Here is a 6177-nt window from a genome sequence, read left to right as displayed (position 1 = left end):
ATTTGAAAGGCCTAGTCTCTATCTGGAATTTGTGCTTCAACACCTCCAGTCGAAGGTGAGTGCTTCAACACCTCAGCAAGCTTACTATAGTGAACCAGGCAGTGACATAAACAGTCTGAAGATGTTCATTCTGAATTCAGGAGCTAACACCAGAGAAATTTCCAGGCTAGCAGCTGTGAATATGAGTGCTGCCAAGAACGTGGACTACCAGAGCAGAAAGAAGGCGGTATGAGGGTGCTGCTGTTGCTGTTGGCTACACTGCTGCTTTTGGCTCTTGGTGTCAGTTGATGTGGACAGTTATTCAGGAGGCATAGTCACAAGAGTCATTTATAAGTGCACTTATCCAAAAGCTTCTCTTGCCTGGACATCCAATGCTTTCCTCAACATTTGCTTCTGAATCTGCTTCCTTTACCTTCGGCTTTTCCTCTTGGGAAGCAATTTTCAGACTGTGAATCATTTGTTGACCCTTTCTAAGTTGGATAAAAATTTCATATATTGGTCTCATATTGTATCACCTAGACCTACATCTGTAATTAAAAGAATTCATTGAAGAGGGTTTTAGGCAGAATGCACTCACAGTATAGTTTTGCTTTGAGGGGGATTTGAATTTGAAATCTATGAATCTGACTATTAAATGGTAAAGGTGATTGATAATCATTGTTCTTAAATGTTATTAATACTTTTAAAGACATTAGAAGAGACATAGTAAGGTGAAATGGGCTACCATGTCCTACCCTGTGTGGCTTGACGAACATAAATTCTATTGGAGGTGTTTTGGTAGCCGTTAGCATTAGCAGGTGATCAATCATCCTCATTTCAGAAAATTCTAACTTAGTTCTCTGATTGAAAGCACCAGACTCTTATCTTCCAATATATTCTCTGTTCCGAGCCCCTCCGTGTCCCCTTCGCCCGAGAAAAAGGACACGTGAGGCAATGTTCGGGTGGTTACTACAACGAGGCTTTACTTCTTGTATCAGCAGAAGCGGAAAGATGAAAAGACAGGAAGAGGCACAGCTTAAATACACCCTAGAGTGACGTGTTCACTTCTGATTGGCTGTTCACTCATTACCCATAATACGCCCCGGGATGGGCAGTGATTTGGTGCGCTTTTTGCCTTTTGCACCTGCGCAGTCAGTTGTTTACTAGTGGGAGGACAGGATGCCCGTGCCATCTTGTAATGGCAAATGCTGACACGCTCACTGTGGCTCCCAACAATTCTCTCTTTTCTTCAGCTTAAAAATCAACCTAACCACAGTTTATGGTTATACCGAATTAGTACAATGTCATATGCTCATCGCAAGACTCTTTCTAAATAGAGCTAGAATTCTAGTTCAGTGTACACAAATATTACCACCCCTACCTCCTTTTTGTGGTGTTCCATGTAAGCCTAGACAGAAAGATGTCAATATCTTTCATTCTACATTCTTCAGCTTATACAATTTTGAGTAGCTAAAGAGATTAGATAGTACTAAAAGAAACTGCAGTCTTTACAAACTTGACTCAAGTCAAAATCATCTGAGAGGGAAAAAAACAAAAAAACAAAAAAAACAAAACAACAAACCTCAGTTAAATAAATACCTCCATAAGATCAAACTATAGATAAGCTGGTAGGGCACTTTCTTGATTAGTGATCAATGAGAGAGGGTATAGCGCATTGTGGGTGGTGCCATCCCAGGGCTAGTAGTCCTGGGTCCTATAAGGAAACATGCTGAACAAGCTGTGAGTAACAAGCAAGTAAACAGCATCCCTTCACAGCCTCTGCATCACTCCTACAGGTTTCTATCCTGTTTAGCTCCTGTTCAGACTTCCTTTGATAATGAAGTGTGATATATAAGTGTAAGCTGAATAAAGTCTCCTCCCACTCCCCTGTATCCCCCATCCCCCAATCAACCTGACTGAGTAGTCAGTAAACTGAAGAATACCGAATTAGTACAATGTCATATGCTCATCGCAAGACTCTTTCTAAATAGAGCTAGAATTCTAGTTCAGTGTACACAAATATTACCACCCCTACCCCCTTTTTGTGGTATTCCATGTAAGCCTAGACAGAAAGATGTCAATATCTTTCATTCTACATTCTTCAGCTTATACAATTTTGAGTAGCTAAAGAGATTAGATAGTACTAAAAGAAACTGCAGTCTTTACAAAGAATTGTAAAGCTGTGTCAACAGAATATTGGAATAAGAATGTCTTAGGATAAGCACTCATTGATCTGTCCTTCACTAAGATTTGGTGAATTTCAGCATAGATTAGAAGTGAGGCTATGCATTTTCTGTAGAATATTAACAGGTTATATTCCTACTGTGAACAGCAAAATACTTTAAAAATTGTTCAAGGGCTTATAAAATTGCTCAGGAGGTAAAGACACTTGCTAATAATCCTAGCAACTTGAGTTCGGTCCCTAGGACCTATATCATAGAAGCAGATAATTGATTGCTACAAAATGTCCTCTGATGTCTACTTCACACCATGGGATAGACTCTCCCTTACATGCATTAATCAATGAATACACTCTACATTCCTAGCCTCTGGCCAATCTTCTCCAAGCGTAGCATACCCTGTTGTCCTGCACAGCATTCTCTTCAGAGTTGTCTTATAGAGTAATAATAAGTTCTGTTTTTCATCCATTCACATCATCCAGAGGTTCTACAGAGGTCAGAATGAAATGTATATTAAATGACAGGTCTTTCCTCACTATTTGTAAAGATTTGGTGACTAAATCCATGCAATACGTTTAGCACACTGCTTGGTGAATAGCTATTCTTCCCCTCCCAACCTCCCCTCTTCATCTTCTTGTGAAATTTTTTTCCTGAGGCAACAACAAGGATGAACTTCATGACATGAGGGATATAGAACTTGAAAGACCTAATTTTGGCTGGAAAAAATGGTAATTTTATTTACAGCATTCTTCAAAATATTCCTTTTCTTTCATTTATCAAATTTTCCAACATACAAGACCTTCTGATCTAAAAAGAAATGATAGTACATAGTCTTGTGAGGGACTTCCAAAACTTGGTATTTTCACTTTTTAGGTATTCCTTAATCCAAATCTTTTTATTGTGTTTTATTTATCGTGTGTGTTGGGGGATACTCGTGCTACAGAACTCAAGTTGGAGGACAACTTGTGCACTTAGTACTCTTCTTCAAGGATTGAACCTAGGTTGTCAGGCTTGGGAACAAGCCTTTAGCTGCTAATGTCGATGGTTAGTTTCAAGAGCTTCACCTGGTCTTGTCAGTCACCTGACTGAGTTTTCAGACTCTGAACCATTGCAGGTGAACAATTTTTCCTATCTCCTCTAGAAATGTCCAGGAGTTGGCAGGAGGTCTTGAAGAATATATGAGAACTGAAAGGTACATTAGATCAAATGGCTGGTGGTCAGATGTGCCTGTCCATATCCCAGAGGAATAAAGACTACAGTAGCGATAATCACCAGCATGCAGAGCTGTCATGTATGCTCTAACAGATGGCATCATTAGCTGTCTTGAAAGACTAGATTTTCCCTTCAATGTCATTGCTGTAAGAGCCATGTGTCAGGCAAACTCATGTTCACTTACCATCAGGCTGCTCCTAGGACTTTGAACCTGAGCAGTTCCAGATGGCTAGTTTCAACCAAGAGAATATGAACAGAATTATCTGTCATTCTTTGAAAGTGACAATGTGAAACCCCACTCTTAGCTCCTAGACTTCTTTCTATTATGGTTATCATTTTGTAATGCTTAGATTGGTGAGCAGATGAAGTACAATGGCTTCCTAGGGTAAGTTTTAGAACTGTGAGACCATAGAGGAAATATGATATTTTATTAAGGCAAATGTGGTGGATTGAATAAAAATGGCCCCATAGACTCATGCATATAAATGTTTGGCCCATAGAGAGTGCAACTATTAGGAGGTGTGGCCTTATTGAATGAGGTGTATCACTGTGGAGGCAGGTTTTGTGGAGGTAGGCTTTGAAGTCTCATAAGCACAAGCTAGGCCTAGTGTGGTAGTCTCCTTCTCTTGCCTGTGGATCAAGATGTAGAACTCTCAGCTCCTTCTCCAGCACCACATATGCCTGCATGCTGCCATGTTTCCTGCCATGTTGATAGTAGACTACACCTCTGAAACTGTAAGCCGCTCTCAATTAAGTGTTTTTCTTTATAAGAGCTGCTGTGGTCATGATGTCTCTTCACAGCAATAAATAGAAGACAGAAATGGATACTAGGGACTGGGATATTGCTAAACCAGGTTTTTGTTTGGAGGAATTTGGACTTTGGGATCTTAGATTAGAAAAGCAGTTAAATGCTTTAAGTGGGTTTTAATGGGGCATTTTAGTAGGAGTGGGGAAAGACAGTGGTCCAGAGAATGATTTAAACTGTGGGGGTCTAGCTCAAGATTTTTCAGAGGAGAAGAATTGCTTTAAAGTGGTAATGAGAAGGACCCCTCAAAGTTGGCTGAATAGAATCTGAAAAAAAAAAATCTTATATTTTTCAGCTTATATGTCTACTTCCAACTAATCTGGTAGTTTATAAAAGATTTTTTTTTCAGAAACACATACAGGTATCTTAACTGCATACATGAACTTAAATGTGCGAAGAAAGAATGAACCATGGAGGTCATTTTAGTATTAATGTTGTAGGATAACTATATTATCTCATAAGGGATAATGTACTCTTTGCATCAAGTTGATTTGTATTTTAGCTGATCCACTTTTTCTGTGATGTTTCTGATGTATTGTTTTAAATTTTCTTCATTTGTGACAAGGGAAAAGTATCAGTACCTAGCCAAATAGATTGTAGGAAACAATGAAAAAGAACATGTGTGAAGATTTTAATGGACAGTCACCTTACAGAAGCATACAACCAGTTTTTGTTGTGTTTATGTCGCCATGGTGGTAGTGCCTTCAAATACACACAAGCATAATAATATCACACTAAGTAACTACAGGGCAATTCTCTAAGTCTTGGAATAAATAGAAGATAACTTTAAGTGCCTTATAAGGTGACAAAGATGAAATATGAAGTCTTAATCTTCTGCATATCTTTGATATGTATGTGTGCATCTATTCACCTCTTTCAACAGCAATCAGTGGTCAGCTATTAGCACCTATCTTTCATGCTTGGAAGATTTGTGGGTTTGGTGTTTTTTGTTTTTTGGTTTTTTTTTTTTTTTTTGTCAAAGAGGCAGTAATTTTTGATCATCTTGTGTAGTAGAACTCTACTTATCTGAAATGATAAGAAAGTAGAAAATGGCCTAATTATTTTCAAGACAGCTGTTTTTATTTTTAAAACCTATAGGTAACATGCAAGAGTAGGTACAGGCACCGTCTCCTATCTCCCGTGTGCCATTTGGTTCACATTCCCTTGATTGCTATCTTGTGGTGAATTTTTCTGTTTATAGCTTTAAAACTGCTGTCTGGGAGACAGTCTTCTGTTTCTAATCTTAAGATGGCTGTCTAGTGGCTTTGCTCCCCATGGTTTGTCATGAAGCTTGATGGTACATTGGAGAGAAATACAATTAGCTAACTATGCACCTGCTCAGTGTACAGTCTTATGAATGTAACTTGAAGTATGATATATAACTCAAGGCTTGTGGTGAAATAGCTTGAGAATAAAGATTTTTTATGAAGTCTTGCCTTGTAAAAATAAACCTTTAAATATTTTATATAGTTTATTCTCTCTCTATCTTTACGTATATGTGTGTACATGCATATTGTATATGTAACCCACCATATGAATTTCAAATGAAATAATTGCAACTTTAAGTTTTTTAGGTTTAAAGAACATAAGAATAGTGGGACTTTGACTTTAACATTAACTATGGCCCCTAATTTCTAGTATATTTCTAATACCTTGCAATGTCTTCCTCCTATAATGTCACAGTGATTCTTATCTGCAGATTGCTTTGGGCTTCAGTTTTTAGCCAGAATGGCTTGGAAATTCTTACACCAGGCTTGTTTTGAAGTACTGATGCTCTTCAGAATCTCAAGTTCTGGAGCCATGGGTCTGCATTTCAAATCTCAGCTTTCATTGTCATGATTTTGACTGATTGACACTGGATCTAGATAAGATCTTACGCTACATTCCAGAAATTTCCAGTTACCATTTAACATGTTTCAAATACTAGAAAATGCATCAACTTCTTTATAAATAAGGGAATGTATGTGTTGTATTAGTATTGATTCATGTACCAACTTTGCC

Source organism: Arvicanthis niloticus, chromosome 3 (assembly GCF_011762505.2).
Source record: "Arvicanthis niloticus isolate mArvNil1 chromosome 3, mArvNil1.pat.X, whole genome shotgun sequence".
In the NCBI taxonomy this organism is placed as follows: Eukaryota; Metazoa; Chordata; class Mammalia; order Rodentia; family Muridae; genus Arvicanthis; species Arvicanthis niloticus.
This window is presented reverse-complemented; position numbering follows the sequence as displayed.